At 46.3% G+C, this 20,856-nt stretch overlaps 1 long non-coding RNA gene and 1 pseudogene across 1 annotated transcript; both read left to right on the plus strand.

The window, feature by feature from the left end:
* The first annotated feature begins 11,305 nt into the window (after nt 1-11,305).
* Nucleotides 11,306-11,915, plus strand: LOC120848666. Its single transcript, XR_005717747.1, has 3 exons — nt 11,306-11,366; nt 11,502-11,568; nt 11,762-11,915. It is a non-coding gene; the product is annotated as an uncharacterized LOC120848666 (long non-coding RNA).
* Nucleotides 11,916-12,865: 950 nt separating this feature from the next.
* On the plus strand, nt 12,866-16,470 carry LOC115310307 (annotated as a pseudogene).
* Nucleotides 16,471-20,856: the final 4,386 nt, after the last annotated feature.

The following is a 20,856-nucleotide window of genomic DNA, read 5'->3' on the forward strand; positions in this document are numbered from 1 at the left end:
TTTACTGACAGGGTAAGAACGGCAGGGCCTATTATGTTCATGAGCTGCGTGATCTGTTTTTCGGCGCTCACAATCAGTAACGCCGCAATCTGATTGGCTGCGGAGTGATAATGCGAGGCGTGCGACAAAAAAGTGGCGCCGCGGTGCGGCTCCCAACAAAGTCATTTGGCGTGCACTTCAGTTGGATCGGCGCGCCCCCTTTTTGTTACGTAGGCTCCCCATCGCGCTTTTCATCTTTTTGCAATTTCGAAAGGGACGACTGGCAAGATGATCGCATTAAACGAAAATATTTCCCGGAAATGTATAACCCTCCCTTCCAATCCAATCTCGCGGGGATTGACGAAAAAGCGGATTCAAAAATAAAAGAGAAAAATAATCTCTTCTCCGACCAGTCGGTAGAGGTGCACATCGGGCGAGCAAAGCTTCCTGGAGAACTAGAACAAAACGTGACAGAGACCTTGCGCGCGAAAGCCGAAGTAAATACCTAGCAAAATATGCGTTCTCAGAAACCACACTTAAAAAAAAAAAAAGCGAGATTGTGAAGCGATTTTTAAGGGAAGGATATTTCTGACACGTTGAGCCTTCGAGCCCTAGACACAACAGGGATTGAATTAGAGCTAAGACTTTTAGAGGAGTACAGATTTTTTCTAGCAACAGACTGCGCAATTTTTGTTTTTGAGGGATAAGACTCAACCTTAGCCCCTCTCACGAGCCAATCCTCAACCAATGCAGGGTGCATCTAGGTTCTTGATTCTTTCTTTAAGCATCTAGTTCTAAGCCGCATAAACGAAGAAACAGCCATGTCGTTTACATATATAACTTCCTCATATAACTTGGACGTAAGGTTCTTCGACATTTGCGTTATAGGGGCCATGAATCGATTTTTCTTTTTTCAATAAATACGACATAGAATCACTCCCTAACGCTGATAATTGAATAAAAATGAATTAGTTTTCATTTTTAGCCAAAAGCACTCACAATATATATATATATATATATATATATATTCGAGCAATATGAGCATTGTTCATCCTCTCAACTGGGAGCCAGAACAAGCAGCCACGTGGCCTGATTCCTATCCTCTGCTACCAACGTTTATCGTAGCCACGCGCAGAAGCTGGCAAAGTAGAAAACGAGCACTGAGCTCTAAGCATTCACTCTAAGAAAAAAAGGAGGAGAAAGGTAGCAACAGCGACTGTTCCTTCTTGTTGCGGACCAGTTGCCCAGAGAAGGGAGGAACGGCAGTTCAGATGAAAGGAGGAGGGCGAGTTCCTCCTTGTTGGATTCCAATTTCGAACGCGGTAGCGTGCGCACGTGGAATGGATCGCTCCGCTGTGAGCTCGATGACGGCGGCTCTGAGCCGCGGTGATGCCGTACGCGGCGATGTTCCCAACGACTACGCAGTGATACTGCCTACTCTGCCGAGAGGAGAAGCCATGAACTGCAGCCTTGTGCTGCACGCTGATACCCGGGGGCGGCCGTACCGTGCTGAAGACTTCGTAGGGCCTCTGAACCAGGTGGGAGTTCGGGAAGACGTAGCAGGCCTTGGCGCGTTTCAAATGGGGCACGTCTGGCTGCTGAAGCTGCACACCGCCTCCGCGAAAGAGAAGCTTCTGCGAGAGGGGACCATGCTGGTGAAGGCTCGACCATGCCTGGTCATTGATCCAGAAAAACGAGAGCTAAAGGTAAAAGTCCACCGGGTGGCATTCGACCTAACTGCAGACGCCCTTCGACGTGCCTTCGAGCCATACGGGGAGGTCAAGGGTGTCACCCGAGAGAAGTGGAGAATCGAGGGCCTGGCAGACGTGGATTCCACTACCGTCATCGTCCGCATGGTGCTCCGCGAAGACGTAACACCGGAGTCCCTGCCGCATCAGCTCCGCCTCTACGGAGGCCCGCTCCTGGTTGTCGTCTCCGGACGGGCACCGGTGTGCCTCCGCGCGACTGCAGAGTGCCGAGGTGCGAGGAGTGTCGAGCCTTCGGGCATGAGGCCTCGGATTGCGTACGGTCGTACGCTCGAGCTGCTGCCAGCAAGACCACCGAGAGCCAGGACAGAAACCTCGTAATGGACGAGGAGGAGGCCGAGGCGGCGGCGACTCCAACCGCGAGGATTTCTTCGCAAGACCGTGAAGAGTGCGGTGAGCAGGAACACGAGCTGTCGGCGATGCCAGAAGGCCAGGTCTCCACCGTAACATTGACGGCAGAAGGCACTGTCGGTGAAAATGAGCCTAACGCGAAGAAGACCAGTGAGACGACACCGGCAGCTAAGGACGTGACTGACGCACCGGACGCCGGAGATGGTACAGCAATGGACTTCGCGACCGAGGCGATCAAGCGGCGGCTCAGCGACCCGGAGCAGGGAACCGACCAGACGCTCCAGCAGACTGGGGGACCCTGGTTCATAGTGACGAGCAAGAGGGGACGACGCGCTGGCCGCAGCCGTTCTTCGTCTCTTCCCAGGTAGGGCGAAAGGTGACCCCAGCGTACGAGGTCTGAGACTCGCTTTCCCATGGTTTCCCTTGAAAACGCCTTGCGCGTGGCTACGTTGAACGTTCGCGGACTTGCAGCCAGACGATGGCAGCAACAGCTCTACCGGCTGTTCACCGAGCATGACCTGGACATTGTCGCTATCCAGGAAACCAAAGTCGAGAGCGAGGACGAAGACCGACTACATGGTGCGGCCTTTTCTGGCGCGGTATGAAGTCTGCGTGAGTCATGCTGTTGGTTTCTCGGCTGGCTGCTGCCTGTTCCTCAGAAAATCTCTAGGTGCTGCCGTGCAAACCGTCACGACCTGCCCATCTGGGAGGTTTGTCATGTTTGATTTTTCTGTTATGGGAAATGAATGGCGTTTCATTTGTGTTTATGCACCTAATGAGGCTGAGGAGCGCCGGGTTTTTTTTCCAAAACGTTTGCCAACATTGCGAGTCCGATCGTTTTCTGATCATTTTGGGTGACTTCAATTGTGTCTGCCGAGCTGAAGACAGGTCCAACCGAACGCGCTATAGGGATGCCAGTACCCTAGACTTAAATGAGATTATTGAAGATTTTGTTCTGGAAGACGTCGCATGTTGTGTGCCTTGGTCAAACTGTATGCCTTTCACGCACTTTCAGGGTGTCAGTCACGCGAGACTGAACCGGGCGTATATCGCATCGGATCTGGTATATTAGTGTCGAAGTTATTCTGTAGAATACGTTGCTTTAAGCGATCACTGCCTAGTCACATTCATTATAGGTAAAAAGAAAGAGGGGGCCAATTTCTCATGGGAGTTATGGAAAATTAATGCGAAACTTTTAAAGGCTGAACCATTACTTTCCTGTATTAAGACAATCTGGAGGGACGCGTAACTGAAAGGAGGCAGTGCAAGCGAGCGCTGGGACACATTTAAACAGGAGGTGAAATTAACTGCACTTGAAAGGACATGTCTCCTAAAGTGTCAGGAGAAGAGTCAAGAATTGAAGTACCTAAAAAACTTAGACAAGCTGCTACAGGAAAAATGCCGGGCACCCGGCGTTTTCATTGAGGATATTAACCACTTGAAAGCCAAACTCGAAAATCTCGATCGCGAGCGACCGATACAAGGGGGCGGCAATACGGGCTCGTTCAGAGCGTTTTTTGGTGGGAGAGCAGCCGACAAAAAGAATGGTGGTGGCGGAAAAGAAATACGCGCGAGCTAATGATGTAGTTGAAATAGAACACCTAGGAGTTTTGTCCAGCGACAAAGGTCATATCGAAGAGGCGTCTGTTCAGCACTATAAAAAGTTGTTTAGTTGTAGCGCCCCACCACTGTCAGGATTTAACGACGACTTTCTGCCTCTACTGCGGAAGGTTGACGAAAACGATAAAGACTTTTTAGAGGAACCAATCAGCTTGTCAGAGGTAACACAAGCGATAGATGACTTAAAACCCGGAAAATCGCCTGGGCCAGATGGCTTAATTGCTGGATTTTACAAAACATTTAAACATGAAATTTCATCCGTGTTGTTCGAAGTTTTCACCGAGGCATATGAAAGAAAAGCTCTCCTCCCCTCCTTTTCACGCACACACACAGTGTTAATCCCAAAGTGTGACGACCCCGTTAAGCTTCGCAGTGTTAACTCCTACCGTCCAATAAGCCTTACTAATGTTGACTATAAATTACTAATGAAAGTCCTCGCTCGCCGCGTGCAGCGTGTGATAACGAGTGTTGTTGGACCTCATCAGACATGCGGCATACAGGGTCGGACTATTTTGGCCAACATTCATGTTGCGCGCAGTATCTTGGAGTGTTGTGACGGTGAGCTGCGCAAAGTCGCCATGTTACAAATTGACTTGCAAAAGGCCTTCGAACGGGTGTCTCATGACGTTTTAAGCCAAATTTTGAAGCATATCGATATAGGACCTATTATTCTTGAAGGTGTGCAAATGGCATATTATAATTGTACAACGAGTCTTATTGTTAATAAGCGAGTCAGTGAACGCATTCCTGTAAAATCTTCGGTTAGACAAGGCTGTCCGCTCTCGCCATTACTGTTTGCGTTGTATATTGAACCACACTGCTTAAGTATCATTCGGAGTGAACATGTTCGCGGTTTTACCATGAATGCGTGCGAGGTACGCATTTTGGCTTATGCGGACGACATTGCTATTTTTTGCACAGATAGCGAGAGTATTGAAAAAGCCATCGAAATCACCAAAACTTTTTGTACTCGGACCGGATGTTCAGTGAACTGGTCGAAATGTTCGGGTTTTTGGCACGGCCGATGGGCATCGAAGCCAAACCTTCTCGCTCACATTGCCTGGTCAACCCTTCCCACCCGTTATCTTGGCGTACCATTGGAATACTATCGTGACAGCGCGGGTCTGTGGAGCGAAGAGACAAATAGGCTGCGCGAGAAAGCGGCCCCCAGTGCAGGCCGCCATTTGTCTATTTTCGCGAGAGCTACAGTGCGTAACTCATTTTTTGTCGCTAAGCTGTGGTATCTTCTACAGGTCTTGCATTGTTCTCGATTTCACATTCAGAAGTTGCATCGTGTATTCGCTGTATATGTGTGGGCGTCCAGCTGGGAGCGCGTCAGCCGAATGAATTTGTTTCGGCGCGTACGGCATGGTGGTCTTTCTTTATCACATCTTTTCATGCGCCAAATTGTAAACCGTTTTCTTTTCCTGCGTGATCAAGAGGATCCCTTTCTGCGTACTGTTTTTCAGGTTCAATTGTCGGGTGTCTTACCCAATTTCATCGTTTCATCCAGTGACGGTGCTACGGGACCACTGAGTGCTTATTTAAAGGAAGTTGTCGGTGCATACAAATTTTTAGCCACGCGTTTCTCTTTGGAATATCTCAGTACTGTCTCTCGAAAGGGACTTACAAGAAATCTAATAGAAACGTCATTTACAACCCCTTTGTATCAAGCAATTTACAGCGAGACTTCAGGACAGGATGTACTTCAATGCTGGTCCCGGCCACAATGAAAACCTTTTCCTTTCAACTTCACAGCGGAACGCTTCCGGTTAAACCATGGCTGGACGGAAAGGGCATATTTGTCCCTGGACTGTGAACTGTATCTTGTGCAAAAGGCCCGAGTCGATAGAGCATGTGTTTTTAGATTGTTGGGACGCAGTGTTCTACTGGGTTGTACTGCAGCGAACTCTGAAAAAGGAACTTCCTCTAAGCGCACACGGGATACGTTTTCTGCCTGTTGCCCTAACCAACTCTGTACCGTATGATTTACTTATGGTTATTGGCTTACACAGTATCCGGAAGAGCCGCATGGCAGTGCGGCATGCTGATGTGGATGCTCGACCAGTATGTCACTATTTTACTCAGAGAATTAGTCAGATTAGTGAAGTGTATAAGGTTTTGGGAGATGGGCCTGATTGGTTGCCAGTTCTAGACGGACTGGTCACTTTAAGATCATGTTAATCAGTGTGCGTCAGTCGTAAGTCAGCTTGATCTTTTTCAGAAGTGCTTCTGAGGGTGTATTTTGTGAATGAATAAAGCCTGGCAATAAAGAAAAAAAAATCCTCCTTGTTCAGTTGGCGCAGGGGTAAAGCATCGCGCTGCTGACAAAGTGGTCAAAGGTTGATCCCCAGAGGAGCGGTTTTTTTTTTTCTCTTTTTTTTTTTTCGTAAAGTTTTTTTTTTTTTTTTTTATTTACCAAAACACGCATAAACAAACCCAGACCGATGAAAGGAAAATTAAAGTCCTTAATATTCACCGAGACGTTTTCCTCCTTCTCCAGGCAAACCGGAGAAAGCTTTCGCCCTCCCGACTCATCATCTTTCGGTTTCGTTTTTTGAGCACATCGCACACGTTGTTTAATAAATTGGTGTTGAGTTGATTGAGCTTCAGCGGCAGCGAAGGCCGCATGTAATTCCGTCTTCTAGTCCAAACGTGCAGAACATTTCGGTTGCATTGACGTTTTTACCACTAATTTTATCAAACGAGCTAACGAAGCCGCTAGAAACAGCGAAGTTCCGCACAGTGCCAGCAGCGCTACATACACTGGGTAAGACGGCCGTCTCCGATTAGCGGGACACACGCGGAACTACAGCAGCGAGACCACGAGGAACTGTGTCGACGTTTTCGACGTTATGGAAATCGCGGGAACTGCGTCTAAGGAAGGCAGGTTTTCATTGCCGGCTGCCTGGGTGCCTTCCGTGCTGAGTTCGGTTCTGCTGTCCCGTGCCAAGTGCCAACCGGCGTTCAACGTGATTCTGTATCACTGCGTGTCAGCAACATCGTCAACGTGGTTCTGTATTTCTGCGTGTCAGCGACATCGTGATGGCAGTGTTGTGGGTTGTGAACAGAAGATTGGAATTATCGCCGATGTGACCGTGTGTTCGCGTATCAGCGGAGTAACAACAAGATGAGATGACGTAAACTGTCGGGCATTGATGCCGCTGGTCGGGCCGTGATCGGAGGGGGCGGAGTGTCGCAGGATGGCATTCCGCTTTACATTAAAGAGTTTAAAACCACTTGAGGGATTAGGTGCAGTCGATCGACGTGTGAATAGTCATGTTGGAACGCTGGTCTGAACGGTAAGCTCCTATCGTACAGTGGCCAATCTGACTGTCGGCCCCCAGAGCGATTGCGCTCTGGGGAAAAGACTGACCAGTGCGAAAGTATGACGGAAAGCACGTATTTTACAATGGAAGTTTAGCATAAAAACAAAAAAGGTAAAATCGAAAAAAAAAACGCTATCTTTTATTTTACTGTTTAAATATATTACGGTTCCTGTAGAAACTGCCCTCCAAGTGGCGCGCTAGGATGAGCGCTAGAAGTTTTCGAGCTCGCAACGCCGTAGCTCCGTACACTTAACAGTTGCCGCAAGTCGCGGCTTTGACTGCGTTCAAGTTGATCGAAAAGCGATTTCTCTGCCCGTGAAGTATCACTTCCTGCTGAGTGAATATCCGCTCTACAAAGATTAATTCAAGACGGCATTGCAGCCGTGCGCGAACCGCACAAATAGAAAAACAAACACTACAGTATAAGTACTGGCTACGAAGGGCCGTGCGAGAAAACAAACTCATGGCTTGGAACCATATTGGAACGGCCCGATTTATTGGCTTTCAAATAATTACGGCATGATCGAGCGTTTTCTTTTTAATAAGAGATTCATCCCCTGAGCCATTAAAAATAGTCTCAGATGTATGACATTGCTGGGAAAAAATGAACATGTTCGGAATATTTTTTATTGCTTAGGGAGTCACCGAAAAATTCCGCACTTTCAAAACGACCAGTATAAAAGAAGGAAACGCAGGGCTCGGGAGTAGTGATCGGGGTAGTGTGCTGTTGTATTGATGTTTGTATGTGCGATGCCTGTGTATGCGCTCGATGTATGTTCACCGGATGCTTGTAGTGTGCGTAAGTGTCTACACGTGTTAGAGATTCCCAAAGAAAAGGAAACATATTTGTGGCGTTAGAAAATGAAAATATTTTTTGTAAAACATGAATTGGGCGGTACCTAGCGCCACCTAGCCTAGCTACTTGTGATTACTCTGCTTGACCCTGCCACCTGGTGGCAAGCGATTTAACATCCTTTTACACTACGCGGGTACGCTATAATTCCGTGTTACCGTCAAAATCAATTCATATAGGTCGCGAAAGTGGAGCAAAAAAGCGGCCCAAAACCAATCGTTAGCGCCATCACCCTGGAGGCCGCGCTACCGTAGCGCGACTATGTTTTGCGCGGCCAAACACTAAGCTGATAAAATATTAAAGACACATTTTCAGTGTCTTATATAGTTGACTTTAAATCAAAGTATTATTTATTAATAATAAATTAGTTTAAACATGTTTAGAGTGGGGAATTTTTCAGGTTATGTTCAATATGTATTATGGTGTGCATACTTGTTGCGACATCTACAACGTCCCTATTTTTCGCCGTCGGCAGAAGTTCGCAGTCCTGACACGCCTCGTGTTTGCATTGTTTGCGTTCACCAGTGTGCCTACATTTCTGTAGCTCCCGTCGAACTTTCACTTTTTGCAATAGTTTAAAACGACTTCGTGGTCTTCAGTTTTCCCACGAACGGTCTGTACTAGTTGAATCCTATTGCGCCGTTCTGTTGCTTTTGTCGTCGAGCGCCGGACGGGCGCGTTCAAAGCTCTGTCGTCGGGACGAAGCGCCCGTTCCATGTAAAGAGGCGCTGCGCGGTAGCGCGATGCCCAAGTGATGACTGCACCGCTGGCATCACACTCCATCGTTTTCCTGTAGACGCTGCAAGGTGAAGCTTGTAGCAGCTGTGTCCGCTGCAACTATGTGTGATGTCCTGATGTCGGTTGTCCGTTGATGTCTGGTAAGCTCTTGACCTCTTCTATGGGCCCTTATGCATGCTGATTTAGTAATAAGCACCCGTTGATCGAGCTTTTTTGGGCCCAGTCTCCGTTGCAAGCTTCGCGAGACGAAACTAATCTTATATATTAGTGGCGGCTTTGCTTGACCTCTGCTGAACGGCTGCGTGACCCCAAAAACCTAATAAGAAACAATGACTGAACATTTTAGTTTTAACGAACTTTTATAATATGGTGTGAATAACACTAAAACGTCCTTTCTGTTTGAAATGTGTTTGGTGTCGTCCCTCTAACGTGCTGGCAACTATCAGGTCTACTTGCTGTGGATGTCGTGCTCGGGAATCTAGTAATGTAATCGTCTGCGTTGTGAACCTATCTAACCTCACGGGTACAGAGGTGTGCTCCGCGTTTATGGCGTTCGCTGGACCCAGACGGGAGACCAAGTACAATGATGTGACTAGTTTATCGCTAACATTATTGTGTAATCTTTTCTTTCTTAAATGTCCACTTTAGCCAAGGGTATGTAAAGTAATACACTGCTTCACATTCAGGCGGAGGGTCTGGGTTGAGGTCTGCCGGAACAGAAGCCTACAGAACAAGACACCACAGCAGCTGCGGGAACGGGCGGTATGCTCCAGGCACTTCAAACCCTCTGCATTTCTTTACCGAGGAAGGCTGCGTCGTGATGCAATACCAGCATATCTGACCACTGAGGGTGAGCACGAAATATTGTTTTCATTATTACTAAGAATAATAATGACTTTATTTTACCATACAAGTATGGTGGGAGCTGAGAAAAAAAGCTGTGCAAGCAGCTTGACTGGTCCTCAGCCTCCCACAGGTACACAGCATTGGGGAAGTCATACACAAGAATTTATATAATACAAAATACTTAGCAACAAAAAATTAACGAAACAAGAACAAAAGCAAAAATCTTCTAGCTAATCAACAGCAGTAAGGATTGTTTAATTAGAAAGAAAATAATCCTTAAAGGAGCTGTGCAACGATATTCAATTGGAATGTTTTTCTCTCTACACGAGCTTACTGGCACACCTGGGACTCAAGGATACTCACACGCAACGCCATTGCCCGAGAAACTCCTTTGTTGCGGTGTAATTTCAAGGACAAAAGCGATCATTTTCATTCAATCTCTCCTTTGCAAAATTTGATGACGTAACTCGGGGATCGCAGTACACCCAAGTGACGATATTTGAATGTGGCTCATAGATTGGACCCGAGCATTGCGTGGGCACTCGACTCGGGCTCGTGACAATTGCTAGCTCGAGAAGCATTCGGGTTGTGACCCGTGTCCAATCGCTGCAACGACGACAACAGCCGAGCCATAACAATGTCTGGAACTCAGCGCGTGCCCTGCGCTTTGCCAACCCCAGCGCGTGGCTATGATCAACACTGGCGGCATATAATCGGCTCCAGATCACGTGGCCGCTTGTTCTAGCTGCGAGTTGAGGGGGTGAACGCTGCTCGCTTTTCTTAAATTTTTTTCTGGGACTTCTATTGCGTGGGGTGAAAAACGAACGCGTGTTTCATAGGTCATTAACGTTAGGGATCCGTTTTAAGCGGTATTTGTGCACAGTACAAAAATTGTTGCACAGCTCCTTTAAGCGCACACATATTGGAAGATTCGGCATCAAAATTAGAGCCCATAAGAGTGTTCAGTAATGTTGGCAAGGTTATTTTAATCATTTGGAGGCCATAATCTGTTCGTGACGTTTCTACTGCCCAAACGTTGGAGTGACGGGTGGAATATGTTGCAGCTTTTTTTTGAAGTAATGATAATGACAATAAAAAACTGTTTAACTCGCGACATTCCTGTGTATACTTTATGCTAAGTCTGAAAGCATAGTGATCAAATATCTTCACTACACGCAGCTCTCTGAAAAGCTGGTCTTTTGACCAACTTTGAAAAGATGAGCTTATTCAAAAAGTAGTTTACATGCAGATACAGGGAACTTTTTTAGTGTACATAACGTGTGGGCTTAACTTTGCATAGGTGCCGGAGATGCCGTCCAGAGCAGCAGCCCTGGCCAATTGACTAGCGAGGGCGAGCCCACACTGGCCAGCAGCAGTAGCACCGATGGGCCCACATCATCAAGGTGTCACACGCACCACACTACAGAAGGTAAAAGCAATTGCATATTGGCGGAGAAGTGTTGCAGGCCTTGTTTCTTATATATTTCGGACTGTCGTGTCGTAGCCATCTTTGGGAAACATGTAAAACATGTATGACCATGTTTTTAGTCTATAGTCCGCTGCAACCTGAGAACGATGGGCGAGGGTAATACGGGCCGGGGAGGAGGAAGCAGACGGAACGCTAAAGAGAGAAGGAGGTTTTCCTCTCTCTTCTCCAGCGTTCCGTCCGCTTCTTCCTCCCCGGCCCGTCCTACCCTCGCCCTTCGTTCTTAGGTTGCAACGGGCTACAGCTTGTCACATGCCGCAGGAATTTCCTGAAACATTACAATGACAGATGTTTTTGACAGATTTTTTAATTGCCTCGTCATTGCTTTGCAGATGTGGGGAGCAGCCTCACGGCTCTGACCTCTGGCACGAAGACTAGCCCTCCAACCAGAGTTCATGGTAAGTTTTCATAGTGTGTGTTGTTTAGGACTGTCTTTGAAGATTACTTTGTTGTGTAGTACTTGACCAGTCATAGTTGGTTCAGCTTTTTGCAACCACTCTGTCACTTTGTTTCCTTTGTTTTGTTTCTTGTAGTGGATCACACATACGCGATGCAAGGCGCGATGGATGGACATGGCCCGCCGTCTGGAGGAAACGATGTGTGGGCACCTGAACCTTCACCTACCGATTATGATGCGTCGGTGTCTTCGATTTCTGCGGTTCCTCACCAACGTAGGTGTCCGTCATGATGCACAAAGTTTACTTGTACTTCCACATTTTCTACAGTGGAGGCACATAGTTTATTTCATTATTTCTCGAAATGTTTCATAATTGCTTTTGCTTTCCCTTCCCAGGGTCCTGTGCCACCCGCACCGAGGGCAAGGGGAAGATGGACGTGTTGAGGGCCAGACTTCGACAGCTTCGGAAACATAACAAGAGACTCCAGCAACGACTGCAGCGACGGCGTCATATGCTGACTGTCACTGAGATAGTTGAAAGTGTACGTAGCCTTGTCACTCCAGCCGTTGCTGCCCTTGTGGGAGCTCAGCTGAAGATGACCAATGCGAGCAGGTTCGGTAGGCGGTGGTGCAGCCAGAACAAAGCCTTTGCCTTGGGCTTGTACTTTCACAGCCCTAAGGGTTACCGGTACTGTAGGCAATTGTTGAAACTCCCATCCGTTAAGTCGCTACAGCTTTGGCTTCAGCGTGTTCCCCTGAGGGTTGGTTTTTACCCAGAAGTTTTCGAACTAGTCAAAAGACTTGCAGCTTCTTTTTCACCAGAAGATAAGCCATGCATTATTGCCTTTGACGAGATGCACGTCACGAAAGACCTTTCGTACAACCCCTCTGTGGACAGGTTTGAAGGGCTCGAAGAAAGTAACACTGGAAGAGGCCATAACCTTGCAAACAAAGCTCTTGTGTTTATGACTAAAGGCATTCGCACGCCATGGAAGCAGCCACTTGGCTATTTTTTTGCTCATGGGGGAACACCTGCCAACATTTTGCGTGACCTTCTTTTCCAGTGCCACAATTTGCTTGTGAAAGCAGGCCTGGAGCCAGTAGCTGTCGTATGTGACAAAGGCAAGCAAAATGTTGCTGTTTTTAATGGCCTTGTTACCCCTGATAAGCCCTACGTAACTGTGAATGAGAAGCCACTTTTTTTTCTATTTGATGTTCCACATCTGCTGAAGTGCTTACGAAATATGTTCTTCAAGTACAATTTTCAAGTTGGGGACCACACGTTGAGAAGCTCTTTCCTCAGGGAAGCTTACGAAAAAGACAAACAGCTTGAAATCCGATCCAAGCCAAGGCTCAGTAAGAAGCATTTTATTTTGACTTTTGCCTCCAAAATGTCAGTGAAACTAGCAGCGCAAATATTTAGTAATCACTGTGCTGCTGCAATGTTTGCCATGGTAACTTTCCAGCAACTGCCAGTTGAAGCTATCCACACGGCCCGGTTTATTGAAAAAAATGGATCGTCTTTTTGATAGCTTGAGCAGCTCACAGAAACGCGGGAAGAGTGCATATGTGTCTGCAATGCACGAAGGCTCTGTTCACAAGGAGTTTCTGAAAGAATGCCTTCATATGTTCGAAAGCCTTACCGTTCTAGGGTGCCCACGGCAGCCTGCTTGCATTCGCGGTTTCTCCTTGACCATTCGGTCTATTATGCTGATTTGTGAGCACCTGACATCTGAGTATAATAATAATAAATATTTTATTGTCCCGTTTTCAACACAGTACATAGACCGGCCCGCAAAAGCATGGGTATGCTTGTCGGCGGGACCTGGCGTCCAACAGGTTGCTTACATAGTTATAACAAAGCATGCATTTTTTGCATGTAACTAAACAAACCCAAAACAAAGAGAACTATACCCGACAAGAGAACAAGGGAAAAACGTGGTCCATTTCAGTCACCTATCGTCTGGCAGCACCATTCTCTCAGGTCTTGTTTTAGTCTTTTTAGGGAATCCAGGTTATGAAGCTCTTCTGGTAACTTATTAAAATAAAAAGGAACATTGTATGACCTTGCATTCTTTCCCTATTTAGTATAAATTCTAGGAAGAAGAACTTTTCTGTTCGCTTCAAAATTCGTTCCTTTGTTAAAGGAATTTTAAAATCACTCCTGAAGTAATGTTTCACTAAAATTACATAACAGTGCAATCTCTCAGTAGTTAACACTCCCGCTGCATTCAATTTCTTATTTTTCTCTACTTCTTCGTACATTGTCCCATATGTGATATTACAAGCAATTTTATAGAAGATATTATCGATTTTAGATTTTTTATAGTTGGAACACATTCCGTATAGCGAGATTCCATAACGTAGGATAGACTCACCCAGTGCGTTATATACCCTCTTTCTCAGAGAAACGTTCGAAACACTACGTAACCTGTACAAATAGGCTGATACGGTTCTCATTTTTTGATAATATATTCTACATTATCATTCTATAAAAGATTTACATCCGGATGAATTCCTAAATATTTGGTTGTTAGAACATAATCTAAAGGTACGCAGCTACAAGTTTTGCATCTATCTGAATGAAGAAACAGTGGAGTCGACAAGTTAACATGTTTGTACGGACTATGAAAGCACATCAACTTAGTTTTACTAGAATTAACAAAAATATGATTGTTAGAAAACCATGTCATTAATAATTCGATATCTTTCTGAAAAGTTGAAAGTGCGCTTGTTTCATCGCTATGTTCTAGTACCAGGGCTGTTTCATCTGCATATTGATACACTCGAGATGCAAGAGATAGTGCTCCAATTTGATTTACGTAAATATTAAACAGTAAAGGTCCTATTGTTGATCCCTGTGGTACTCCCGATTTAATTCGTATTACATTACTTCTACAGTCTCTTATTTTAACCAGTTGATATCTATCTGTAATGTAATCCTGCAAAAATGTATCGAAAGGCCCCCTAAAACCCATATTTCTTAGCTTTAACAAAAGTTTTTCATGATCGATTGTTCCAAAAGCTTTTGTCAAATCGAGAAAAAGGGCTAACGCAAAATGATTCTTGTCTAGACTGAAACTGACATAATCTGTAAAATCTTGCAGCAAAAGTTCAGTGCTCTTATTCTTACGAAATCCGTACTGGGATGAGCGTATTAAATCATACTTTTCACAATATGCAGTCATTACATTGAATATCCATTTTTCCATAATCTGTGCAATAACTGGTAATATAGAAATAGGTCTGTAATTTGAAACGTCCTTTCTGTCGCCATTTTTGTGTAACGGTCTAACTATAGCGGTTTTTAACTCTATCGGGACATGCCCCGTTAAAAAACTGTCGTTTATTATTTTTAATAAAACTACTTTTAGCTTACAAAAATTATGTTGAATATCCCTTAAGCGTATTTATCAATCCCCGCAGGTTTTGTCAGTGACATATTTTTAATTACATCTTCAAGGTCTATTTCTGTCATCTGTGGTAAGTATGCAGAGTGCAAACTACCGTCGTAATCCTCTCGTCCTCCCCTTTGATATTTTATCCTTTTTCTAAGATCAGTTACCCTTTGAGTAAAAGATTCGTTAAATAAATTACACAATGAGACCATGTCGTTACCTCCAAAAGCCTTTTCAATTGTTTCATCAATTGTTCGCTTCCTTTTTGAGCCGGTGATGAGGTTGATCAAGTCCCACGTCTTCTTTGGGTTTCCCTGGCACTTCTGAAATCTATTAGTGTAATAAAACTTTTTTGCTAGTCTTATTTTCGCGGTTACCTTATTACGTAACTTTCGAAATTCTGCTCTTATTTGAGTATTGTCTGGGTTTCCCCTACATATATTCCATAACCTATCTTTTTCATGACATAACGTCATGATTTCATCATTTATCCATACATTATCTGGTTTTCTTTGTTTCAGTTTCACTGTTTTCCAACACTGCTGATAAATGGACCCCATCTTGTCACTGAACCTTTGATAAGCAGTAATATGGTCGTATTCCAATAGTGACCCCCAATTATATGCACTTATCATTTTGTCTATTCTGCTATTGTCTAGAATGCGTTTATAGACCGTCTGTTCTTTTACCCCAGAATTTACTCCCAATATAGTCAGCGCTACAAAATAGTGATCGGCAACTTTTTGCTTAATCACCCCTGAAATTAACTTGAGATCGCTGCCTCTAACAATGATATGATCAATACAGGAACGCGTAAGGCGCGTTCCTAAACATTCTTCTCTAGTGTAATCATTAATTACATGTTCTAACCCGTAGCCTGCAAGTAGATTCAGGTAGTCAGACACACCGAACCTGGCTGCATTGATAATATCTATGTTCAAGTCACCAGCAATAATTAAATATAAGATGGTTTCAGATACCTCCTGACTCGCCATCTCAACCAAGATGCACTCGAAAACACATTCTCCGTAATAAGGTCAAAGTCTGGTGCGAACGCCAATTCCTCTTGCCGGCAGTTTCAGGCAGCCTTTAGACATCTCCTAGTTAGAAACTTGTTTAAACTGTCTGACAAGAGCAACTGCGATGAGGACATGGCAACTCTTTTAGCGGCTTTTCCGGTTGGTTTCTCAGCTCCCTCAGCTTCACTTAGTCTAGGAAGCTCACTTCCACAATGTGCAGCTAACCTCACATCCTGTAGTTATCCCACTTTATTATCACTTAACAACATGGTTTACTTTGCTGGATGGCTTGTAACAACGTTTGTCAAATATCACACATGTCAAAACGTGACTCAGCAATGTGAATTGCAAATCAAGAATGCCACTTTTTCTGATGACAGTCAAGTGTTGTTGTATTTGAGTGTGAAAGGAACGGCTGAAGGAGACTTTGGAAGCCTCTCGGTCCCCTCACCTTGCTTTGTTTCTTTCGTTCAAGCTTGTGAGAAGGTTTTTGTGGCGTCAATTGACAGTTTTGTTTTGAAAGAAGGCGTTGGGGAAGGCGTTGTGCATCACTCTTTATGAGAAGGTCGAAAAGCAGCTGACACTCTGCAGTGAGGATGTCTATGGTGATTTATTTGCTTTGTTTACAAGGGTGAGGCTTCATTGGTTCGCCCTTAAAAAAATACTGAGCTCCTTGATGCAGCTGTGAGACGCGAAACCCAGCAACGAGTCCAGAGGCTGTGCAGATGAGACATCACTCGCGTTATGCCCACAGGAAGTACCTTTAGTTTGTTTTGCGTGTTGCATTCAACGATCACGCTGGCATACCGGATTGTGCGAGTACATACCTCTAAATTATCACACACTTTGCCGAAACTGTCTACTGCGATGACCAAATGAATCTATCGTACTTTAAATAAAGTGTAAAAGTTTGTTTCGCATGCTCAGACAGTGCTATCAACGTATAGGTTCAGCTAGATGAACTTGAATTTTCAATTAATCAATATCAAAATTTCAGTGGCACAGCATGCAAAACTAATTTTTTCGTTCTAAGTAAAATTTTTTAGATTCATTCAACCCTCGCTGTATAGTGCTAGATGACGTTGCTCACTGAATGATGAAACAGGGTGTCTACCAAATCACTTATTCCAAATTTCATAATTTTCCCAAGGTTTTCCTCTCTATTTCGATTAAGTGTTGACCGTTATGTAGTAATTAAAGCTCGTCGCCAAAATGTAATGGTCGCGTGGGGCCATTACGGGTGGGTGGTAAGAGACAGGGAAAGCTAGGATAAAGACAGCGCCCCGAAAGGCCTGTAAAGATGCTGGAAAGGCTTACATTGCCGTGGCGCGTGGGACGCGAGATGGTCGGTGGCCGGGGACCAAGCGGGCACACCGGTAAAGGAAGACACGACACGCCAGCTCGGAGTTTCGATCAAGACTGCTTGTATTTACAATATCTACATCAATCAGCGCGTGCCGCTGTCAAGCACGCGGCGCGCGGCACCATCTCAAATACAGCTGAAAACGTCATCTAGATTATTTACAGCACACTACATCTTCTCCTCCCTTAATAGAAAAATAAATGTTAAAGAATTTATTAGGGAAGAGAAGAAAACAACTTACTCCTTAAAGAAAATACAGAGTTCACGCACACACAAAATCCTACTAATCACGATAAGCGAAAAAAATAAACAGAAACTAATATAATAACGAAAGGAAATACTGTTAATGGTGCAGTCGTTATCTGGAACACTGCTCTTTGTCGAGAAACATTAAGTTAGACTGAAGCGTGTACAAAAAAACACTAGACTTATAAAACAAAATTCTGCATACGGGAGTAACACTAAATGTCAAATGTTCTACCCGTAGTGGGACTGAGTGAACAAAAATCTAACACATAGTCTCTCAATCGTGCCGGCAGACGTCTCTGTCGCCTTGGGCGATGATTGTCGGATGGAGATGCCTGGGGAGTCGTAGGGGTGGATGGCTCCGATCCATCACGATCACTTGCTGTTGGTGACGATTCTAATGTCACGTCAAGAGTATCTCCAGAGCCCTCTGTTAAAGTATGGTCCATTGGAGGCTCGGAAAGTGTGGCGACCTCTGGTCCCACGGAGTTCAGGGACTCCGCCGAGACCGTTGCGGAGCTAGATGATGGCAGCTCGCTCCAATACCCGAGTCCCAGTTGAGATGAACTTGATGCGGTGCTCAATATGGCACCACTTGAAGGAACGGAAGGTTCAGAACCCTCCTGGGCAGCGACCCTGGGGGCCTCTTGGAAGACTGCAGCCGGGGCAGCCGGCGGGACTGGTGGCTGGCTGCTGGCTTGATTGCCTGGTACGGCGGCGCGGAAAGCCGCTTGGAAACCGGAATCAGGAATGGCACCGGGGACTGGGGTGGCGGGAAGGCCACCGAACACCACCGCACCTTGCACGGCACAGGGTGCCGCGGGAGCAGGAACGTGAAGGGAACCGGGTACATCCGGTACATGGGCAGTGCCAGGCACCAGAGCTACATGGCCAGGACCGGGTGCCGTAGAAGCATGGGCGGCAACAGGGTCCGCCGGGACAGGACCGGCATCAGGGGCCGCAAAAACAGGACCGGCCGCAGGGGCAGGAACGGCCGCAGGGGCCGCATGGACAGGAACGGCAGCAGGGGCCGCAAAAGCAGGAACGGCAGCAGGGGCCGCAAAAACAGGAACGGCAACAGGGGCCGCAAAAGCAGGAACGGCAACAGGGGCCGCCCGGACAGGAGTGACGCTGGGGGCCGCAGCACGCAAAGTTGCAGGTGCCGGACCCTCAGGTGGCACATGGCCCAGGCTTATAGCTGGAGCCGCATTAGTTGAAGTAGGTAGTATGTCATCATCCATAAGCCACCACGGCTGACGTTGGGGTGGTTTCAATGTTGTGTGTGTCATTTTGTCTGCATTCCATATGGTTCCATCATCTAATTTATATGTGGCTGGCCCAACTTGTTCATGTATATGTTGCGGTGGGGCATATTTGTTGCGCATTTTCCCTCTAATGTTAGGCTTGAAAACCTTTACTGCTTGCCCAGGAGCAAAAACAGGGTGCTTGACTGCTCGCCGGGCATCTGAATACTGTTTCATCTTCGTTTGATATGCCTTGACTCTATCAGGAAGCTCTTCCTGAACGACCTGCGGAGGGACGGCGGACTCTGGGGTCCCTCGCCCTTGAAGATGCAGTCGCGTTCGGTGAGTGCGACCATGTAGAAGAAATGCTGGTGTTTCTCCTGTCGCTGCATGGCGAGTACTTCGGTAAGCACTGAGATATTCCGTAATGGCTTCAGAAAGCGGACGATGTTGGACGAGTGCCAACTGAATGACCGACTTAAGAACTCGATTAAATCGCTCTACCTGCCCGTTAGCTTGGGGATGGTAGAGGGATGACTTTGCATGCTTGATGCCATGCGTCTTTAAGAAATCGCTGAACTCCTTTGAAATAAATTGTGGACCATTGTCTGTCGTGATCTCTTGCGGCAAACCCTCGCGGGCAAAGACAGACTTCAAAAACTTTATGACTGTGGCAGTCGTGACGTTGTGGGCTGGTGCCACTTCAGGCCACTTACTGTGGTAATCTACCATTGTAATGAAAAACCTCTCTTGAGCTCGGGCTCGTTCAAAGGGACCTACTATATCCATGCCCAGTTTTACCCATGGACGGTTGGGGAATTCAACTGGTTGAAGAGGTGCTGGAGATGCCTTTGCAGGCTTGTCTGTCGACTGACATACCGAACAGTTCTGAACTTTCGTCCTGACATGTTGACTTAAATGAGGCCACCAGTAAAGCTCCTTGATGATACTGGTGGTGCGCGAGATACCTTGATGGGTTTCGTGAGCTACATCAATCACTTGATCGCGGAGAGTGGACGGAACCACTATTTTCTCTCCTTGGAACAACAAGGCATCGGTGACTGAGAGCTGGTCTCTTACAACGAAATACGGCTTGAATTCTGGAGGCAACTTGTCCTCTGAAGGCCATGTGTTGGAAAGATATGTCATGACAATGGGCAATACAGGATCTTTTGCAGTTTCTTCCTTGAATTCTTCTTCTGTGAGGCATGTACAGACGATTGAAACCACTTCCTCCTCAAAAGCCATGCCTTCTTCGGTATCTGAGACCGGAAGGCGAGACAGAGCGTCGGCAACTACATTGTCGCTTCCTTTGCGATACTTCATGGTGAAATTGTAGTTGAAAAGTCTAGCCGTCCAGCGACTGATGCGCCGTGGACGGACACCTGTCCCTTGAGTGGACATTAATGTGACTAGAGCTTGATGATCGGTGTGAATTTCGAAATGTCTACCCCAAAGATAAACGTGCCATCTCTCGCAAGCCCAGAGGATTGCGAGAGCTTCTTTCTCTCCTGCTGAGTACTTCCGCTCTGCTTCGGAGAGAGAGCGGGAAGCGAAAGCAACAGTCTTTAGTTGCCTCCCATGCTGCTGCTGGAGAACAGCACCTAGTCCGTAATTGGACGCGTCTGTGGAGACGACAACTGGAAGATTTGGATCGAACATTGCAAGAATGGGAGCCTGCTGAAGGCAGGACTTGACACTTTGAAAACTGGCCTCTACGTCGGTCGACCAGACAAAAGGTGCGCCCTTGCGCAGAAGCCTTCGGAGGGGTTCTACCAGAGTAGCACAATGGGGGACAAACTTACTGTAATATTCTACTAGACCTAGGAAGGCCTTCAACTGCGAAGGTTCCGATGGAACTGGAAAATTTAGGACCGCGTCAATCTTCGACGGAAGGGGTGCTAGACCCTCCGCAGACAGACGATGACCAAGGAATGACAGTTCAGAAACATTGAAAACGGCTTTTCTATTTAGTTTCATGCCGGCCTCTCTAATACATTTGAGGACTTGTCTGAGATTTCTATCATGTTCCTTCTGGGAGGAGCCATAGACAATGACGTCGTCCAGATAAAACTGGACTCCTGGACAATGTTTTAATATCTTAGACATGATCTGTTGGAAGGCCGCTGGTGCAGACGCCAGCCCGAAACAAACTCGTTTGAAACGAAAAAGCCCTTCATGGGTAATGAATGCCGTTAAGTCACGACTCTTGGGGTCGAGA

The sequence above is a fragment of the Ixodes scapularis genome, unplaced genomic scaffold, assembly GCF_016920785.2.
Source record: "Ixodes scapularis isolate PalLabHiFi unplaced genomic scaffold, ASM1692078v2 PGA_scaffold0__279_contigs__length_252992795, whole genome shotgun sequence".
NCBI lineage: Eukaryota > Metazoa > Arthropoda > Arachnida > Ixodida > Ixodidae > Ixodes > Ixodes scapularis.